The sequence below is a fragment of the Excalfactoria chinensis genome, chromosome Z, assembly GCF_039878825.1.
Source record: "Excalfactoria chinensis isolate bCotChi1 chromosome Z, bCotChi1.hap2, whole genome shotgun sequence".
In the NCBI taxonomy this organism is placed as follows: Eukaryota; Metazoa; Chordata; class Aves; order Galliformes; family Phasianidae; genus Excalfactoria; species Excalfactoria chinensis.
Window position 1 is genome coordinate 63,933,328 of NC_092857.1, and position 21,421 is coordinate 63,954,748.

The 21,421-nt window shown below is 35.7% G+C and overlaps 1 protein-coding gene across 6 annotated transcripts in view; it reads left to right on the forward strand.

Moving 5' to 3' along the window:
• LINGO2 (leucine rich repeat and Ig domain containing 2) overlaps positions 1-21,421 on the forward strand; it is a 475,029-nt gene that overhangs the window by 109,357 nt on the left and 344,251 nt on the right. For 2 of the 6 annotated variants that reach the window (XM_072359097.1, XM_072359099.1), the window contains exon 2: positions 3,001-3,076. The exons of the other annotated variants lie outside the window; for them this stretch is intronic. The gene's annotated coding sequence lies outside the window, so the exon portion shown is untranslated. The remainder of the gene's footprint in view (positions 1-3,000; positions 3,077-21,421) is intronic. 6 annotated transcript variants of the gene reach the window in all.

Below are 21,421 nucleotides of genomic sequence, written 5' to 3' on the forward strand. Positions count from 1 at the left end.
GGACTAAACTGAATTTCCAGTTTTAACTTTCTTTATAATTTTTATTATTTTTGTTTTTATTATTTTTTTTTCCTATAAAGGCAGGGAAATGTCCTTATCTGACTTGTTTATTTACATGAGCTTTCCCACGTAACATTTAACATCAGTGTTTGGTTTTTTTTCAGGCACTAAGTAGATTGAATAATGTTACTGGATAGTGAAAAAGAAAAAATGATGATGTTAAGCTTCAGAAATTTTGTTATTTTTAAAAGACTTAAAAGAAGGCAAAATTATTTGTACAGGTGCTTTATAAGATACTTAAATAAAATAACATCATAAAGCAGAATTGAAAATTTGAGTTATAATTAACAGAGGAAGAAGGTTTAAGAAGAAGGTGGGGATTGTTTTGCTAATAGTTTATTCAGGTAGCATGACAAGATGAATAGCTGAATACACCACATTTTTCCATCATAATCAGAACTGCCAGCAGCTGGGCAAAATTTATTGACCTCTGGATCTGTGACTCTTGTACGTACTGTGGAAATAGCACAGACATGAAACATAGAGACAAGCAGTGTGTTTTTTTTTAACCCTGAGAGTTAAGAAACCAAATAAATGATGTGTCTCTTTTTACTTAGGTGACTGAGAAACAGTTTTGTGTAATGAATTCACACCATCTTTATGAAATAATTTGTCTGAATTTAGAAAAAACAAAAACCCAACATATACGTATGTTCCAGAAATGTCCATGAGACTGAATACATTTTTTTCATAGTTTTTAGTAATTTAAGACAAATAAAATATTGCTTTCTTTCTTATTATTATTTTTTAAGTTATGATTGACTGTGTGTGTTGTGCATTGATATTTTATTGTTGTTTTTGTTTGTTTGTTTGTTTTTCATGCATACAGTGATTAAAAAACACAGATTATAGGACTTCCAATAGATAGAACTTTCCCTTCTTTAGATATCAGTAGGTATCTAATACACTGTCTGCATAATTTTCTTGCCCAGGATAAATTCTTTGGCTGGCATACATAAAAATTCAGTTTCGCCACTTGTACTGTGTTTCTTTCTTCTGTCATTTGCTCATGTCTTATAGGAAGAAAACACCAAACACTGAGTGTTGAGCAGTTAGTTCACTTGCACTGAAACAAGACCCAAGAGATGTCAGTAACCTTTGCAGAAAAGATAGGAAAGGGCAAGATATTGACATTAACTCTCAGGTTAGCAGGCCTCTTATCAGGAGCTGCAGTAATGTCTTGGTTTAAACACTCCATTTGCTCTCATTGAAAATGCAGACTCCAGGCATATCACATACTTAACATTCAGCAACAGTGGAATCACTGTGTCTTACACAAAGTTGCTCTGTCTTACAAGGAAATGCCTGTTAACAATGCGTTAAGCAGAACTCAGGAGGAGAAAAGGACATCTGAATTCTGAAAATCTAGTATTTCCGTAATATTATAACAGTAATGCTCATAAGCAAGTCAGACTTACAAGTAAGCAAGGCTTACTTCTAGTTCAATTGTAAACCAAAGACCTCCTTACCTGGCTTATCTTGATAACTATATGAAGTTGTTTCTTACAGTTAAACACTCCATCTTTACCTTTTCCTCTTAAAAGATTACACTGCTTGTAGAAGTTGAGCAAGGAGAGCAGCAGTCCCCATCTCTCTGCACTGCTGCATTCTTAACTTTAAATTCCTTCAGGACGTAATATCAAAGAAAGCAAACTCATTAGTAACACCAATCTGACCGTAACGAGGGAAATCTTTAGTTAATAATTAATTACGTGTTTTAGGCAGTGTTTTGGCCTAACCTTGTTGTGGCTTGTTTTCTTAATGCAAAGTACTATGGTGAAGAGCTGATAGTATTGTGCTGCTTGGGAAGTATAATTATGTGAGCTGCTTAATTCACAGACTGAACTTTGTCATTAGCCTCATCTTTCTCTGTAGAGTGGTCAGCGATTGAAGTGGGATGAGTTTCTGCATTACTGAAATGCACTGTATAGTTTAATGATTTTTCCATCTCTGCTTCCTGAAGCATCTGTAACTGCATTAAATATTGCAGCTATTATGTTCCTGTAAGTTCTACTGCATTTATGGGAAGCCAGGATGCTTCACCCTACGTCCTTTTGTTTCCTTTTTGCCTGCAAGCATGAGATTGCAGTAGTCAGTTCTGTTATCCAGAGGTAAATTTTAATGTTAGTCTTCCAAATGTCTGTTTTTCTCCCTTTGTACAATCATAGACACCTCCTTGCAATAGAATAAGCTTGGTCCCGGTGGTGCCTTGCAAGTACCATTTTTTGCAGGGGGGGTTATAGTGAGATGAGTATATAAAGGGAGCTGCAGATCGTATCTCCTGGACTTTCCATTTCTGTTACATCAGCATTCCCACAGATAAGCTAATTTGGTGTGAAAAATGATAAATGACTCTGCGTGCTTTGAATGTAGTAAAGTTGGATTAATAGAGTCTAAGAAACATGCTTCTTTTCCATTGCTGATGTAGTCAGTAAAATGCAGATAACGGTGTTGTATTTTGTGGACTTAATATAAATGCAATTATGAAACAGCTGGGAAATTTTTTTCCATCTGAATGGAAAAGGTTTTAGAGTTAATCTTCTACTGCATAATACCCATAAGAAACTCGGAATAGAAAGGTTGTCCCCGCTAGATAAACCTGAGTCTTTTCAGGACACCAACTTCAAAATCTGTGAAATTAGTATTCTTCTCATGCCAGTTCATTTTAAGAAATCCTGAATTATCAAATGCAGAAGTCATCTATCCAGTTTATTCTACCTCATAATCACTTCTCTACTGAAAAGTTTTCACACTTGCATAAAATGTTGAAAGATGTTCATAGTTCAACTTCTTCATATTTTCTCTTATGCAGGGAAATAGCCATCATTTTTGTAAGCATTTGTGTCAATTGTATGAAGATGTTTAAGATCATGCTATAATGTGTTCTGGCTTTTCACTAATTTAAATGGGGTTGAATGTCACGTTCTCCATTTACTATAGGGTGCACATCCTATCGGTGATTTGAGTAGGAGACAGTTACCATGGTAGACAGCACTAGGAACTGGAACCACTGCAGGTGAGCTCTTTTCTTTAGTCTTCACTAGTATGGACGGTTCCTACCATAGTGAATGTCTGTACTGAATAATGTTTCCCAAAGTGAAATTAAATTAAATAGCAATCATATATGATGAAAGGAGTGCTCTTGGGAAAGTAAAGGCAATCCTGCTCATTTGTAATACTTACAGGAAAAGAATAAAAAGTAGCAAATACAGGAGAAGATAGGTGCATTTTCATTGAACTTTAGGAATCCAGAAATATGTGGTTAATGCTGCTTGATGGATGTACCACGATTTAGTGAAGCACTGGGAATGGTTTCTCAGGGTGGATGGGTGGACGCTCCATCCATGGAGACTTTCAAGGTCAGGCTGGACCCAGCTCTGAGCACTTGATGTCCCTGTACATGTCCCTGTTTGTTGCAGGGGAGCTGCATTAGATGGCCTTTAGGGGTGCCTTCCAACTCAGGCAAGCCTGAGATTGTATAATTCTGTGATATTTGTAGGAATATTGAAGTGTGTTTGCTGTATTTTTATTTGCCATTTGTATTTTATGAACTGCAATTAGATGGCACAAGCACAAAATGTATTTTATTTAAAAAACATTTTGAACTATTCTCTGCTTATAGGAAAAAACAAAAAAAAAAAATTAAAAAAAAAAAAACCAACAACAAACTAAACAACTTTCTTTCAAATTTTCAAGAGAAAGACTTCTCCTTAGGAGACAATATGTGGTGAAACAGCGAGTATACTTTCCAGTATTTGATATTGCAAAGCTAGATTTAGAAGGCAGGTGCTTTCCATAGAATCTTTCTAGTTTTTCTATGCAAAAACAGTTTTCTTCATAGGAAGGAATAAAATAAAGCATCATTTTGTGACATTTTCAGGATTTGGAGTTTGTAGAGGCATTAGCAGTTGCTGAATTCTCATTAGGAGAGAACAGATTGAATACATTAAAAAAATCCTGTTTTCAGGTTCCTGAGCCTATCTCAAGGATTTCCAGTGCTGAGAATTGAGACATGAATGATTTCTTTAAACTAATGGATGTTTTTAAAGGTAACTTTCATTCATAAATGGCTCAGTGCGGGATCCATGCTGCATTACGTGGATTTATTCCCTAATAATCAACAGTTGTACTTGTTTAGACTATTCCAGATGTGCAGCTACAGAAGAAGACAAGAAAAGAGTGCTGTTATGAACACATAATGTTAGTGCATATGATCTATGAGTAAATGATCTACCTCAATATGTTACCATTGCTAAAAGTCGGTCTCTCTCTGTAAATCAGGGAGTATGGATTCTCCTGACTTAAGGCTGTACTCCAAATGTATATATTAATTGCCACATTATATATTGTTCATTCTTGGCTCCCAAAAAAGATTTGATTCTTGTTTCAAATGTTGAATTTATTTCAGTCTCGAAAGTTTGAAGACAGTTGATAATCTATAGTCAAGACTATTCTAATAGTGAGCCTAAATATATTTAATATCACCAGTTGCCTGTGTATGGAAAAACTGGTACACTTTCTATGCAGTTGAAACACTCTTTACTTGAATAGGATATTCACCTGTCTGAAAAATCCTGACCAGGTGCTCAAGTCACTGTTGGGATGCCATGTCTGTTAAAGGATTTGAGGAGAGCCATGGTGTATCTCTAAAGAAATACATAACTATGTGAAAAACCATTTAGGTAATCATGATGGAGGTGATTCTCCCCTTTTTGCTTTGTTTTCTTCCACCCTTCCTCCCTCCCTGGTATTTGTTCTATCTCACTTTCTTTCAGGTGCTACATCCTTTTGTTGAAATTGCTGTTATTGCCATCATGCTTCCCGCAGTGTGTGTTCTCACATCTTTATTTTTCTTTTTTCATTCATCAATCTTATCATAAAGTTGTCTTTCCAACAGTGATAACAACTTCTCTCCAGGGCAAAAAGGAGGTAGAGCCAGTGAGAATTACAGGTGTACTTTCTGTGGAGGACAGACATCGTGACTGTTAATGGTATTAAACTGGTAATACTGTGCTGTAACCTCTTAAAATGAGCCACGCACTTTTCTGATCTCTAATAGGACACATGGTGTTCATTTCTGCTTTCTTTGTGTCAAGTGAGTATATCCGAATAGGTTTATTGTTACGGTGGAGTGAAACATTAAGCTGTATGATTTCAAAATAAAGTAATGATGTTTGCAGGAAAGGATATAAGAGACCAGTGGCTCATTTATCATTATAAGCTTTTCCATTTTTCTCTGAGGTACAAGTTGGACAATCTGCAGTCCTATAAAAACTGCTGCCAAGAATCTAGAGTTCTTCATCTGGAAAGCAGAATGCCTGAATCTGGATCCCCAGAAGGCTGTGAAATGTGATTTTTTGAATACAGCTTTAAGCGCAAGCAAATGCATATATTGAATCAACAAAATAAAGAGGATAGCAAGCGACTTAAGGAGCAGAATGAGGAGCTACGATGGGCACTAAAACCACGATTGTCTGACACAGATCAAAATATGATTCTGGAAAAATTGCTTAGTTTTGTTGGCCTTTAACTGCAGAAATTAAGCCCACCCTGGTATAGTTCATGGGTTATATCATCCAGAATGGGCGTCTTTTCTGTACAGTACCAGCAGCTTCTAAAGTGTACCGTGATTCTTTGTAAGCTTCTGGTCTTCTATAATATTAACTTCAAAAATTGTATGTAATATAAATGGGAAAATGTCAGAGTTTTGCATAGGAGTTGCAATACCATTTGAGTAAGGAAGCAAATGACTACGTGTGCATCAGCTTACATTTTCATATTTGCTTTCATAAGCAAAATGGAAAGTAAAGCAACTCTGCACTCTGATTTATTCCCATTTAGCTATTTTATAAGAATACTAGACAAATGTGTTTCATATTAGATGGTGGTTGTATGGAATTGACTTAATAAAATGCTTACTATGCTTAGATATCAAATGTGGGAAAATTGAAAAATACCACTTGATTTTGCTTCGTAATAGAAGGGAGTATGAATTTTACTGCTGCATTCATCCTCTTCAGCACCAAACTGTGGATAAATTAATGGCATACCTTTAACAATTTTCTTTTTATGATAAATCACAGTTTTCGATGTTGAACTGTGCACTTCCTAGGCTAATTCTTTCCCTTGTAAAATTAATAATAAAAACAGTTTTCAACTCCTCTTTTTGTTTCTTGGTGCTAGTTTTCAAATTTACATGCCGTATTTCCAAAAGATGAAAATATATAAAAACTTAATTAGTGTCATCAGACTGCTAACCAGTACATAATGGAAAAAGTCTAACATCAATGATTTCAACCCTGCTACAAATGCTACAGCCATTTGACAATATTGCGTTTATTTCATTATTGAGGTTAGATCTCAACAGGCATGCAGGGCACACGCCTTCAGGAACCAGAAAGACTCAGAGAGATTTAGGTGATCCATTTTCTGAGGACTGCAGATTGCCTTTTTGCTTTTGAATTTTGTTGAATTCAGCGTAGGGGGCAGATCTTCACCTGCGATTCAAAAGAATAAGTTAATTCCACAGAGATTCTGGGCTTTCAGCCTACCTTGTTGCTTCATAAATTGCTTGATGTGTGTTTCTTCTTGTGTGGTTGGTTTAGGAATATCTTTAGGTGTTTCAAAATGAATTTGCCCCTGATGTATTGATTCAATTCCAGGCCAGTTACATCATTAGTCTAAACCAAGAGAATGTAATGACAGGTCATCTGAAGCTGCAAAGCTGTAGAGTCATGGCTGCCTCATGGTTGTATGACAGCTCTCTGTACTACTGCTGGAGAGGAATTACCTGCTTTTAAAAGGAGCTGAGTTATGGAAATTACCCAAACATATGGCTCACATAACACGTGAAGTACACATGAAATAGCTAGAGACCGGAGATTTGATTTACTCAGAACCTAAAATAAAACCCTGGAGCTTTTGGATCTTAAAGATATCTTTTTTGTGGTATGTGAAAGGTGATAGCTAAATAAATAAATAAATAAACAAGAAGAATTCTTATAAGTTTGCTTCCTGTTGCTTCTTACCATTCAAAAATCAAGATCATTTTGCACAAGATATCTAGTGAGCATAATTAAATCAGTATTATGCTTTGACGTGTTAAATTCTTGAATTAATGGGAGCTGAGTGATCATATTCAGTCTCTGCAGACACAACATTTCCTTGTGCTGACAAGGCACACTGGGCAATGATCAGATTGTCCCATATATTTTTATAAGTACCTTTTCCTGATTTGTAAGACTTACTTGTTCTGATTATAAAGCACGGTTATGTTTTACAGATGGTTTTGCAGTGAGATCAAAATGATTTTAAGTTAAGCTTCTTACACCATTCTTTTCATTTCCACAAGCCTTGCAATTTTCTACTCTCTGTTCATGTCACCTGCAGTTTTTCAAACGGGCTGTTCTCTAGCAAATCAGCCATATTCAAAACACCTGCAGTATATATGGTGGTGAGACAGACTCCTCACTGAAAGATGCAAGTCTATCAATACCAGAAGATTAGGATAAGATTATAGAATCTCCTGCATACACAGCAATTAACTGATTGACTTGATTTACTTGAGGAGTACTTGTATTATTTGCTATGCATTCCAAACCTGGTATCAACAGCACTTTGCTGAACATGATGAAAATAATCTCGACTCTTTAATTTAATAAGACTGTGTTGAGGTTATTAAACTTTTCTGTTGACTTTACTGCTGTCTCAAGTGTGTTGCCTTGGTTTATTTACCTCAGCACAGGAAGGGACATACAGTCTGCAATTGCTAGCACCCAGTTTTTCTCTGTGTAGTCATACTACGTCTTTTTATTTTTAGACCATGTTTATGTGACAGGAGGAACTGTTCCAAGACAGAATATATCAACCTTCAATTTTAGAAGAAGTTGATAATATTCTGTCATTTTAGGTTTTCTTCTCTCAGCTCTGAAGTGTATCTTATATGCACTCCTTGTCTATTCTCTGACGTCAACCAATCTGTCTTGACACTTAGCAGCATATATTGTGTAACAAAGGACCATCCTGTAGCTAAGAATAATTCTGAACCCACATTGTGAAAAGGGAATTTGATTGTTCCAGACCTCTGTTATAAAAGAAGTGCCTGGGGAAAAACAAAACAAAACAAGAAGACCCACCATCAATAAAAGATTAAAAAAAAAAAAAAAAAGAAAAAAAAAAAGAAGAAAAAGGTGAGTTTTGCACAAAAAAACACTGTATGCAAAATCTAAGTGTATGCTTAGTCTGATCAAGTCTGCTTTAAAAAAACAGAGTATTTACCAAGGCACTCTGGAATACTCTTCCATTGCTGCAGTTAGCTTATTTAGGTTCAGATCTTCTGAATTCTCCCATTACATTTGGAATACTGAAAAAAACATGAGCATGGAGATAAGGATCCATAGTGAGCTGGGTATTATGTCTTCCTTGCCCATTCAGAACCAGGCTTTTATGACCCAGAATGGATTTTGCCTCTGTCTGAAACTTTAAAAGGCAAGCTCAGACTCTTTTCATCTACGTACTTTTTGCATTATAGCTAAGAGCAAGGTGACCGTGTTTTGTCTATCTTTCTAGTAAACAGAAGACAGTGTAGGCTTTTCCCCGTCCAGGAGTTTAACCAAGTTTCCATTGATATAGCCTGTTCTTTGTATTAAGCTTAGTTTCCTGTAGGTAAGTTCCTAATTGCTGTAAGAGGGAACCTAATATATTTTATTATTATAATATATATATATTCACACTACTGTAGTGTCAATCATTTTGTTCTGAAAGGAATGAAAGTCATAAAACATACTGAGATACTCAGAGCTAATAGTTTGATCCCTGTTACTCAAGATCACTGTTACTCAAGAGCATCTGCACTTGATCCTGATTGCTCTTCTTTAGCTGCTGCTTGACTGTACTGTCCACTAGCAAAGAAGGGTGTTTTCTCAGATATCTATCTTGAGAGCACTGTGATAACTGATTCTGTACCATGATTTAAATCTGATAATCATTTGTAAACTTGAACACTGCCTTACAATTTCATCTTTGCTTTACCATTGCATTTAGCTGTAGGCATTAAATTCATTATTAGTAAAATGCAAGTGTACTGATGTAATAAATTGTAGTATGGTTTAATTTTTATTCAGACTTGCTTCTGAGGTGTTGCTAACAGATCTGAACAGCAGGTGATAAACTCCTGGAAGAAACCTGATGTGAAATTAGAATAGATACAGTAGGCTGTGGAGGATGTACAAAATGTACCAAATACATGTATCAAATAATCTTGTAGAGTAGATAAATTCAGTTTTAGTGGGCTTAACCATACAACATACGTGCTTAAGAGAAACTTTAAAAAGCATGCAAACAAAAAGAAACACTTGCTGTTGAGCTCAAAAGCACTTTTATGTTACAAGATTCACCATTTTTGTACAAGAAGTGCCAGAGGCATTATCTCATTGTGGGTGCATTGACTCATACTTTCTAGGTAGCTGTTCCACAGTGATAGACATCAAATTTTAGCAGTCTGTTTAGAGTGGAAAGGTGGCATGTGTCAGTTTGGGAATCTAATCAGGAGTCTTAGTATCCATCAATTGCAGTAAATAGTATTATGGCATATCCTGTCGTTTAAGAAAAGTTTGAGAGTTGGTAGCTTCAAAAAGCTGACATTCAGAAGCAAAGAACATTGTGTTTTAAGTTTCTCTCCCAAATGACTGTTCTAGTAATGTCATCTGAAATTTGCAATTTGCTTTGCATGGTTTCATTTGTTACTGAACTGCTGGAAGACATGAAGTGTACACACAGATTTCTTGGAAGTGCTAAAGATGAAAGATCTGGAAGCTGAGGGAAATATATGAAAATAATTCCTCAAATTTATCCCTAAATTGTAAGTACATGGGAGCTGCCTGGTTGTACAAATGTTGCAATCAGATGGGCAAAGTTCTAGCATAAAATTTATGAAGTAAACTGGTTGGCTTTTTGTTGTTGTTGTTAGACTTTAGAATTAATCATGAGTTGCATGAAATGAATGTTTTTGTTGGAGCAAAGAGAGTTTGCCATGGTTGCATTAGGATTTTTTTTAATTCTCATGCTAGAGAGATATTTTGTGTTTTATGAAACAGCTGCACTAAAACACAAATGAATATACAGTTTGGGGCTCTCTGCAGAACTTGAAAAGCAGTGCAGATCTGAAGTGTGATTTGGTGTCCAGGCCCAGATGTTGGGGGGATTATTAAAGTGAGCTCTGCTCAGAGTTGAAAAACACTGCTGTATCTCCCTAGGGAAAGAGATAGTATTTCAACCCTTTCATTCTAGGCACGTGGCCTGGAAAAGCATTAAAATTAACAGAATCTGTGGAAAGCCACAGTCATTTGTTGTGAGGAACTGACATTTAAGTTGTATTTTTCTGAAGACGATGTAGAATTTCACATACAAAGTGCTTTTTAAAGCACCATTATCTAACTTCAGAAGAGCTCTAATGTACCAACAGTGATTTAACCCTTATGTATTAACCTAAAAAGGCCTCTTTCTCATTCTTTTTTCTCCTGCAGAAAGTAAGTCCATATGTGAATAAACAACACTGAATTTAACGTGATCATACGAAAATATTTCCTTATTTCTAGTTCCTAAAAGTTTTTGTGATTTAATTCCTCTTAGATTTCAAATCCTATTGAATTTAGATATATTCAGGGTATTGGCAGCTTCCTTAATCCTTTTAGTTTGCAAACTAAAGTGAGATAAATGTACTTACAGTTCCTTCAAGTGGAAAAGAATGGTAGTTTTTAGGAAACAAGGCTTTTAGATGAACATTCGGAGTATATATTTTTGACACAGGCAGAAGTCTTTGCAATGTAAAGCTATATCTTGTTAAGCTATAATTATATAGCAGTCAACCAGGAATTATTTAATTGTATGTGTTAATATTCTGACATTTTCAAGAATATTAAATTGACCTGCGTTAACATTAGTATGGAACTCTCTAAGTCCTGAAAGTAATTTGAATAGTAAAACTAATATGTTGTTTAAAATGTGATCAGTGATTTGGATTTTTATGTAACCATAAAATGAAAATTGTTCCCATATATGACTCGAACAGAATCCTCAAAATTTATCTTCTTAGTGATACTTGTGATTTATCAAATATGTCAAGTTAATGTGTGTGTGTTCTATATATACACTCAAATATGTGCTCATAGCTTCTCTACATCTATTTTTCAGCAATGCACAGGAGTGCATGGCAAATCATAGCAGGAAATATCTCCACACAGTAAACAGATGGTTAGATACGTACTGGCCAGGCTGCAAATTCTTGAGGTAATTCGTGATATGTGAACTTTTATCCACAGATTCACTCGAGTTTCTCCTCAAACTGGTGACGATGGATTGACAGTTGGACTAGATGATCTTAGAGGTCTTTTCAGTCTTAATGATTCTTTAAGTCTAACTAATTAAATAAACAATCAGTATAACGTAGAATTATAGAAACGTAGAATCACTGAGGTTGGAAAAGACCACTAAGATCATCCAGTCCAGCAGTTAGAAGTTGCATGTATGGTGCTTGGCAAAACTTTTGCCTCAGTGTTCATATTCAAGAAAATGTTCAGAAAGTTTAATTAACATTGGATGAAAAACAACATTTGGACAAGTTATGTTAGACTTTTTAGTATAAATAATAGATTATCTGATAGATGTCAGCTAGGAAATTGATACAGAAATGACTGTCCCCTTCATATCCGATATTTTTCATCTTACATATATGTACATATGTATATGTATGTGTGTGTGGATATATATGTGTACATGTTTCAAATAATCCAACATATATAATAGCTTCTGAAAAATATCTCTTACGTGTGTCATTTTTTGGTAATGTGTATCATACAGGCAGTATTTAAAGCTGCAGTTCATGTAGTACACTTTACATGTATATATAATGAAATATTTTTAAGGGAAGAGGACTTCTGGGGTCACAGTTTTCTTGCTGAGATATCAGGATATTCTCTTATTTATGGCCTTCACTTATACAGTGTTAGATTCAGTTCAGGTAAAATCAAGCAAAGGAAAAAGGCAAAAGTAATTGTCCGTAGTCACTGTCAATATACTTACTGCTAATAACTGTAAATTTACAGTAAGTACAAGATGCAGTCTGTTTTCTGCAGCCTTTAACTTTTGGTGTTCTATCATAAATAGTTTCTAAGCAAGTAAAGAAATGTTAACAATGCTGGCATTTAAAATTAACCCAAAATTCTACTTCCTTTTTCTTTGACTGGACCACACATTTAACTTACTTGTCATGAGAGAAAAATATGTGGAAGTGTTTATGCTTAAAAGCTACAAAATCTTAATCTCTTTTCATAGCTTGAATATATTGGCTTCACAACCATTTTTAAAATATTTAATTAGGCTCAAAGAATAGGATAGTGAATCTTTAAATGCTCCAGTTAACTAGAAAATGGCATCGTCTTCCTTTCACTCCCCCACACTGCCTTTAATTATTCCCCTTGAATTAAAACTGTTGGCTGTAATTAATTTTTCCCTTGCAGAGGTGCCACTGCATAAAGTAGAGGAAAAGGCATGACTGTTACACATAAAGTCAGTTCATCTGATAACTAATTTCTGAAGACATATGACTGAATAAAAGATTTTGCTTAAAATAGAATGGTTTTAACTCGAAGTGTGGAGAGGATTACTGAAGTTCATGGCACGTTAATTTTGAAAGGTAAAAAAGGCCTTAAGCCTTCATTTTCCTCATCACTCCCACGTCTCCAAAACCCACAATATTTTGTAGTAGCCTTAAAAAATCGCAGCTCATAAAGTATACATAAGCTGCTGTGCTTATCTCCACACAAGTTAGTATAGTTCTTAGTTTGCTGTTTGAATTAATTATTGTTTGTTATGTTTATTCAGCGCTTATGGTTTAGCCTCTACCCTTGGAGTGCAGATTCTAAGGCAAAGTGGGTAATCAAAAATAAATTGAAGACACTACACTGAGGTTGTTGAATAAATTCAGTGCTTAAAGTTGCAGGAAAAACTTCTGTGCTTCTGATGTTGTTTTACAGTTTGTAATAAAAAGGCATGGAATGAGTAGCAACAACCAAATGTGCAGCAACAAGACTTGTCAGCCATTGAATAGCATTGCATAGCAGTGTATTTACTTATGCCTCAATAACTGCAGTCACTAAAGTGTGTTTACGGAAGGAGTTATGAACCTAAACTCACGGAATTTGCACTTGCAACTGTTCTGCTCCTTCTTTTCCCAAAGCGGTCGTTTTCAGCGTAATGAACCTTAAGGTCATTATGACATTATCAAACCCGACAACATCTGTAGGATGTAACATTTCTCTTAAAGAAAGAACTTAATGAAGAATTAATAGATCTCAGGAAGAATCTGTTGTTATTTCCATTCACATTTATGTTGAGGCTCTGAAATGTTCCAGCATTCTGGAGGAGAAAAAGTTCTACGAATTTCATTTTTAAATTTTGAGCCACATCTTAATCCCCAAACCCTACAGTCCTAACATTTTCAAAACTTGGAACAATGAAGTTGTAGCTTGAAATATTGTATTTTCAAAAATACTACTGATTACTGTCAAAAGTTGAGCGTTATGTTGCTGCCGTGTCTGCGCATTAAATATTCCCCTGTTAACATCAGAAATCTAATCCAAGTATTTTTGCCAGCTCAGCTTTTTAGCTTTCTACTTATAAAAAAAAAACCCAGATGTTCCTAAAACTTTGATGATCATAGTCTTATGTGCTTTTGTTCAAACCATAGAAGCTAATGGCCACAATCTAATAATACATGAAAATATAATGTTGTGCTGATTAACCATATTTTTTGTGCTAATTGCCATATTCTTTTTTTTTCTCTGAGAAAGCAAGTGATAGCCCCAGGTGTAAGGGTAATGATTATATCTTGCAAGAATAGATTGTTAATCTCTTCAGTGTTGGTAGATGACTTACTGGAAAGACAATAATTTTGGGGGGAGAAGTTCCTTTTTTGTTCAACATTCTATTTTGAACTTAGATTAAAGCTTTTCTTTTCCACTCTCCATTTATTACGCATACTTTTCAGTACAATTTGGTGTTTTTCTTAAGTTGTATGCACACTGTTTTTTCTTAAGCAATTTAGACTCCACCGTACAGTCAGACTACAATCTAAACTGTATTATTTGTTGCTTTTAGTATCAAACAGCCTAAAAAAACACCTCATTTAATTATTTATTTTTATTGTAAAATCGTTATCACAGTAATTCTGTGTACCTGCTGTGACTCACTGTATGATTGCATAAGTTCTTTTTTATCCCATGTTCACCTAACATGCCTGTAGAGTAATAAATCATCTTAATCTCCTTATCTGAAAATAAGGAGCGAAGTAGTGTCAAGATTTAAATCATAGAATTACTCAGGTTCGAAAAGACCTTAAAGATCATTGAGTCCAACCATAACCCAGCCGTAGTACCCTAACCTTAACAACCCTCTGCTAAATCATGTCCCTGAGCACCACATCCGAAAAGTTCTTAAACACATCCAGGGATGGTGACTCAGCCACCTCTTTGGGGAGCCTATTCCAGTGATTAACAACCCTTTCAGTGAATAACTTTTTCCTGATATCCAACCTAAACTTACCCTGGTGCAACTTGAGGCCATTTCCTCTCGTCCTGTCACCTGTCACCAGTGAGAAGTGACCAAGCCCACTCTCTCTGTCAGCACCTTTTAGGTTTTGGAGAGCAGTAAGCTGTCCCCTCAGCCTCCTTTCCCCCAGACTAAATGGCCCCCGTTCCTTCAGTTACATCTGGTTACTACAAATGTCTGGCATCCCAAGAGAAAGAGTAGAAATGGTAAAAATTGAAAACTTATTTTCTGAAAGACAAATCTGTTCTCCGGAGTAAGAAAGATTAATTTAAAGGGCAATACAAGCCTAACTGAACTACCCAATAAATGAAAGTCTTGTAATTGCTATTAATAAGGATGGATTTGTCCCCAGAAGCAAGATGAAATTAAAATAAAGATTTAGTAATGAATGGACATCAATGGAAAATGATAACCCCATGAGATCTCTGAAATATTTCAGTACTGGTGGTAGCTGTGATGATCTCAGAATTGCTTTTTGATTTTGTGTGCACGTTGGATTTTAGAGACCAATGTTACCAGCTCTTTATATACACTACATTTAAAGCAGTATAACTAATAAGTGTAACTGTAGAGGCATTAGAAGCAAAAGCTATGCCATGTATAAGTTGGATTTTCTGTTATTTTGTGAAATGTCTTGTAGTGATGTTAAAATGAAATGACATGTCAGGTAGTTCTTGGTCATCAATACTTATCATACATGATTGACTGTAAGGGGAGATTTTCTCCTGTGAAGGTATATGACCAGAGGGAATGGTTTCAAGCTATGGCAGGGGAGATTCAGGCTGGACATTAGGAAGTATTACTTCTCAGAAGGGGTGGTCAGGCACTGGAATGGACTGCCCAGGGAGGTGGTGGAGTCACCGAACCTGGGGGTGTTCAAGGAATGACTGGATGTTGAGTTGAGGAACATGGTTTATCGGGAGCTATTGGTAATAGGTGAACGGTTGGACTGGATGATCTTTTAGGTCTTTTCCAACCTTGGTGATTCTATGATTCTATGATTCTGTGATGTAGGATAGTATTTTGGTTTTGGTAATGTAAAATAATTCAGTTAAATTTGTAAGCAAAAGGTCAGTTTGGCTTTGAAGTCGTAACTGCTGACACACACACACACACAAACACACACTCACACACACACACAGGCATCTTAATGATTAATTAATTAATTAATTGTGTTAGTTCTCTCTTTTAGGAGAATTGAAAATTAAGGAATACTTATTTAGATAGATCTTGTGGCTTTTTTATTTTATTTTATAACAGTACTTGGGTGACGATACTGTGGAGAAGGGGCAGAGACTTGGTTGTATTTCAAGCAATGATTATAACTGAAGCTGTGTGGGGACTTAGCTTTTGGCTATGCAGATCTACTGGGAGGTGACACAGAAGTACAAGATTCTTGCTGATAATTAATCTTTTCGATGCTAGAAGGTAATGCTGCTACTGAGTTCAAGTTGGCTTTACATGTTGTACTTGTTCGCCTTTACTTTCTCTTTTGAAGAGGTATTGACCATGTGTCCGTATTTTGGGAGTGCATAATAATTAGTAATGTTCTAATGTGAAATTTTAGAATGTGATTTTTTTAATGGTGCATCTGTGTTCTCTCTGTGTTTTAATCATCATATGTATCATCTCGTATACATTAAAACAACATAGATAATGATTTCTTAGAGAAAGGCTTCATCACGGATTCACAGAATTGCAGTGGTTGGAAGGCAGAATCCAAACCTGCTAAGTAGGTTCCCTACAATAGGTCACACAAGTAGGTGTCCATCTGGGTCTTGAGTTATCTCCAGAGAGGGAATCTCCACAGCCTCTCCATTTAAACTTTTCCAGTGCTCCGTCACCCTTACTGTAAATTAGTTCTTCCACATGTTAATGCAGAATCTTCTGCATTCAAGTTTTAGGCCATTACTCTTTGTTCAATCACAACACATCACTGAGAAGAGCCTGGCCTCATCCATTTGCCTTCCACCTCCGTTCAGTTGTTTATAAACATTAATCAGATCCCCTCTCAGTCTTCTTTCCCCCAGGCTGAACAGACCCAGGTTGCTCAACCTTTCCTCATTTAGGAGATGCTCCAGGACCTCTGTTATCTTTGTAGCCCTCCACTGGACTCCTTATTCATTCATTACTTCATTTTTAACAAATTTGATTGTTACTGTTTGCTTTCTTCATCATCTTCATCATTGGCCAGGGTATCACCTCTTTCAGGATTCTTCTTTCTTTTGATCATTTCCCAGAAGAATTACAAGAATGGGAAAGTGAGAGAAGAAAGAAAAATGGAAGTTGCTGAAGGAAAATGTCTAAGTAGTGTTATTTAACTACCTGAGGAAAAGAAGAATAGCAAGCAGTCTACGTATCAAAAGGTCTTTTTTGCTTTCACTGCTCCAAATCCTATAGTGATGACAGATTTCAGAATAGACTGGAAGTGCTTATTTCAGCAGTAAAAGAGTTATTATTGGTATTTTGTTCCCTGTGGAAGTACAATAAAAATAATAGGTAGTGACATAAAAAATGTGCCAAGACAAAAAATGTGCATAAGGGAAAGTAATTTCTGCCCATCTCATGTTTTTGTCTATGGCATTTGAAATATTTTGATAATTGTAATGAAAAAGAGCTTCAAGCTGTTAGAATTTGTTCTTCGTAGTTTTGGATCCTTTAAAAAAAACAACAATAACAGCAGTGAGACAATATCTCATAGTGAATTTTCTGGCATGCTTTATTGTCTTTTGCATCGACATACCACAAATAGAGGCCTCCGGATAATATTTTTCTATTATTTTCTTATCTATTCTGCTTCAAACAGAGGTTCTACAGTCTTTCCACAAATGACAACATTCTCTCTGTGTTTTATAGTCATTTTCCTCAGATTACTGTTGAGTTCATTTCATTGTCATTGTTATCACAGCGCAGCAGAGTAAAGTAGCACATAGAGGTCTGGACTGGAATTGCGATTGGTGACAAAATGGTTCTCCTTCCAGTTGGCTGTATCAGTTTTACATATTTTGCTACCTCTGTTCAGATTTTTTGCCTGATTTACATCAAGAAATCCTTAACGATTAGGAAGGTTATTTCACCTTCTAAAAACTCACTGACAGAATTTTCATGCAGTTTGCTACGTGTCTGAGATAGTAGGTTTCCATTGGTCTATATGTATATCATATGATCATTGTGAGATTGTGGCAAGGTGATCAACCTGCCATGCCTCCCCGTATTTATACTTTTGCCATTGCATTATACCTAGGAACTGAATCTCCTGGGCAGGTCCTTACACTTTGCTTCGCTTAATAGCAAAACCAGCTGGTAGAAGGATCTGGATTATTTCTCTCCTTTCTCAAAAACTTCCCTTGCTGCGTTGTCCCATGCAATAATGTCATCAATGTACTGCAGGTGTTCAGGAGCACCACCCTGTTCCAGTACAGCTTGGACCAACCCATGGCAAATGGTTGGGCTGTGTTTCCACCCCTGGGGCAAACGGTTCCAGGTATACTGAACGCCTTCTGGGTGAAAGCAAAAATTGGCCTACATTCTGTGGCCAAAGGAATGGAAAAGAAGGTGTTAGCAGTGTTAGTGGTGGTATACCATTTGGCTGCTTTTGATTCCTGTTTAGGACTTTCTCTTATCTCTTGAATTTTATTTATTTATTTATTTATCTATTAATAATCTCTTAGATTTCTGCATCCCCAGAGTCAGCGAGTCATCTATTTCAGCTGCAATTGTTGGCAGTGCAAGTGAGAAGCTAGAAGTATCAGGATGCACCAATAGAAGTTGTTCTGTTTTTGAGTTTGTACTTAGGTTCATCATCCTGTACACCAACCTTCTGCTTCTGATTTGTATCTCACAATTAGCTCTGGTAATGCTCTCTCTGTATCCTTTTATGGGCAGCTGTGGTTCAGTTGCATATAGTTCTGTGCCTGGGATTTATACAAGTCTTTATACCAAAAGAGAATTGAAATTATCAAGTGAGTTAATACTAGAACTAGAAAAATGATAGATATATTTTTTCCTTTGGCTCTAATCTTCAAGGTAGTCCTAGAGAAGCTTCTTTTAAACCTTTTCTGATCACTTTTAATCTAGCCTGGGTTGAATTCATTGAGATTCATTGTGAAATAAAACAATTTAAATAAATACAGATGAGAGTATTTCAAAGTTGCTCCAACTGCAGTTATTTTGAACCTTTTAATTGCTTGCATGTTCTCTGTTATGTAATTATATTGCATTAGATAATTTGTGATTTCCTTATTTTGCCTAAATACATCAAAAGATGAATTGCTGGAGAATGCTGTCTGTGAGTATAATGAATTCATGAGCACTGTGAGTGGTTAATAGCTTTACAAATCACAATGAGAAAACCCAGAATTTATTTCAACACCTCATTGGTTATCCTTGCTAAGCCAGCAGTTCCCATCGTTCTGAGGCTATTTTTTTTTTCTTCTGTCAGCTAAACCAGTACCAGAACTACTTTATTAATAAATACAATTTTGCATGAGTGTATTTATTATCTAGACAAAAATAGATGTTTGGTGCATATGTGTTTCAGGATTGCATCCTGTGTGCTTATGTATTATATCATCCTTTCTTGTTTGCAAAACTACTTGAAATGTTAGAGAAACTTGGAAGTGCTTCTTCAGCAAAATGACATACAGAAAGATGCAGGTACTCTCACTTCTTGAGAAGAAAATATTATGATGGATGACACAGTGACTTAACAGATTTAATGAATAAAAAGAAAGCAAGCTAATGGACTTTTTGACAAGCATCTGCACATACGATTAATTTATCTGGAGCCCTTCATCTGGCTGCTGATGGGGAGAAATCCACTTCCACTGGGAGATAAAATGGGTGAATAGAGAAGCTGCCATGTTTCTGGTGTGCAACAAGAATGGAGTTGTAAAATGCAGGTTTCCCCTATGCTGTTCTCAAGTGGACTTCCCAGCCAGTTGCAGCTGGGATCAAAGAGGAGTTAATCTGTGTTACTGTAAGTCCCCTGGCTTCCACCCATGCCAGATGCTGTGCAAAAATGCAGTCAGGCAGTGCTTCTCCATTTTATTCTCATTTATGCATAGCATGAGGCATGATGTTTGCAGCACACAGAAATCTAGTGGGGAGAGAATCACAGAGCCGATCAAACAGAAAGTGGTGCTGCAATGAGGAAAAGGAGAATTTAAATGTATTCTTCTGAAACATCTTTGCATATGACTGCATCAAGATCCATTTGAAAGAGCTCGATAGTCTCTAAGACGCTGTGATCTGTGGTTGTTGACCATTTCAGATTTATATTCTGGGTGTCAAGAAGCAAATTTGAGTACTAGTTTTAGTAATTTTACTTAAAAAAAAAAAAAAAAAAAAAAAAAAAAAAACTATTTTGTATGTTAATTCTGTATCTTCAATGGGCAGAAGTGGAGTTGTGGGGAAATAATAGTGTTTTTGCTAGCGGCAGTGCTGAAGGACAGAAACATGAAGAAATGCAGTCCATCATTAAGTAGCTGGTAAATCTCCATGATGATGTGTTTTCATCCCCATTTCCTAATAGACGAGGAAGCTCTTCTTGCCTCTTCACTGATATGGATTTTTATTTTTTTCGATGACTTTGTCTGACAGCAAAAGTTAACTTTCTCACATGCAAGTACTAAATTAGATTCTGTATTCATAGAACACATGAGAAAATGCTTAATATTTTTTAGTCATATAATTTAAATGCAAATGACTCCTGGGCTTTGAATGAATCATGTGCTTTACTAAATAAGTACCAAAACAGAGAGCAGGGCATGAGAACTGGGGGGAAGCTCTTCTGCTAGAATCATATGTTAGTACTGTCTTCTTGTCATGGTCTTAGCACTGGCTAATATGGAGGACTACATTGTGAAATAATAAATTGTAATTGCCTTCTTCACAGTATGACGAATTTGTGAATTAAGCATAATTCATGTAAAACATTTCTATGAGGCAAGATGCTGTGGACAGTAGGTAGACTAGATGGACTGTATTACTAAACATAGAAAACAGCATTCAATTAGGTGAGAATTAAATTTTCAAGAAATACGATGATTGTTTATGGAAATGTGATTAACTCTTTGCTTTTAATACCTTCTACTGGGGGAAAAACAAAAACAAAAACAAAAAACAAACCACAACACTTAATATAATTGTTGCAACTGAAACTAAATTATTTTGTACTTAAGGGTTTTTTTAATGCATTGTGAGACCTCATTAACTGGACAGGTTTGTGATTTTTTTCTTTTAATTATGCTCACATCTAACCTGTTTTAAAAGGATAAAAATTAAAACAAAACATGTTTTTACACTGAAAATACTTGTTTTATCATATATTTAAAAAATATATATTAGGAAAATGATACAACTGTTTTTTTGTCTGTAAGGAAAAGTATTTCTCAAAAGCTAAATGATTATTAGATCTTTTAATACATATTTTGATGTATATATTCATATTGAAACCAGTGGTTGGCTCAGATGAAGAACGGAAATTGAGCAACCTCAAATCACACGGTTTAAATGATCATAAAAATCATATTTATTTGTTCATTGTCTACCACTTTACCTTAGGACTACAATGCACATTACTGGTCTCGGTACTAAATTCACAATAGAGGCCTCTATTCAAGTACCACAGCAAACCATTCCATCTGATGTTTATAACAAGGGCTACTTCTAAGATTTCCCATTGGTAGAAACTGAAACAATTTCATACGCTGACAGTCCAAGAAATAGCCCTTCCTAGATTTCTAATAGAGAATTG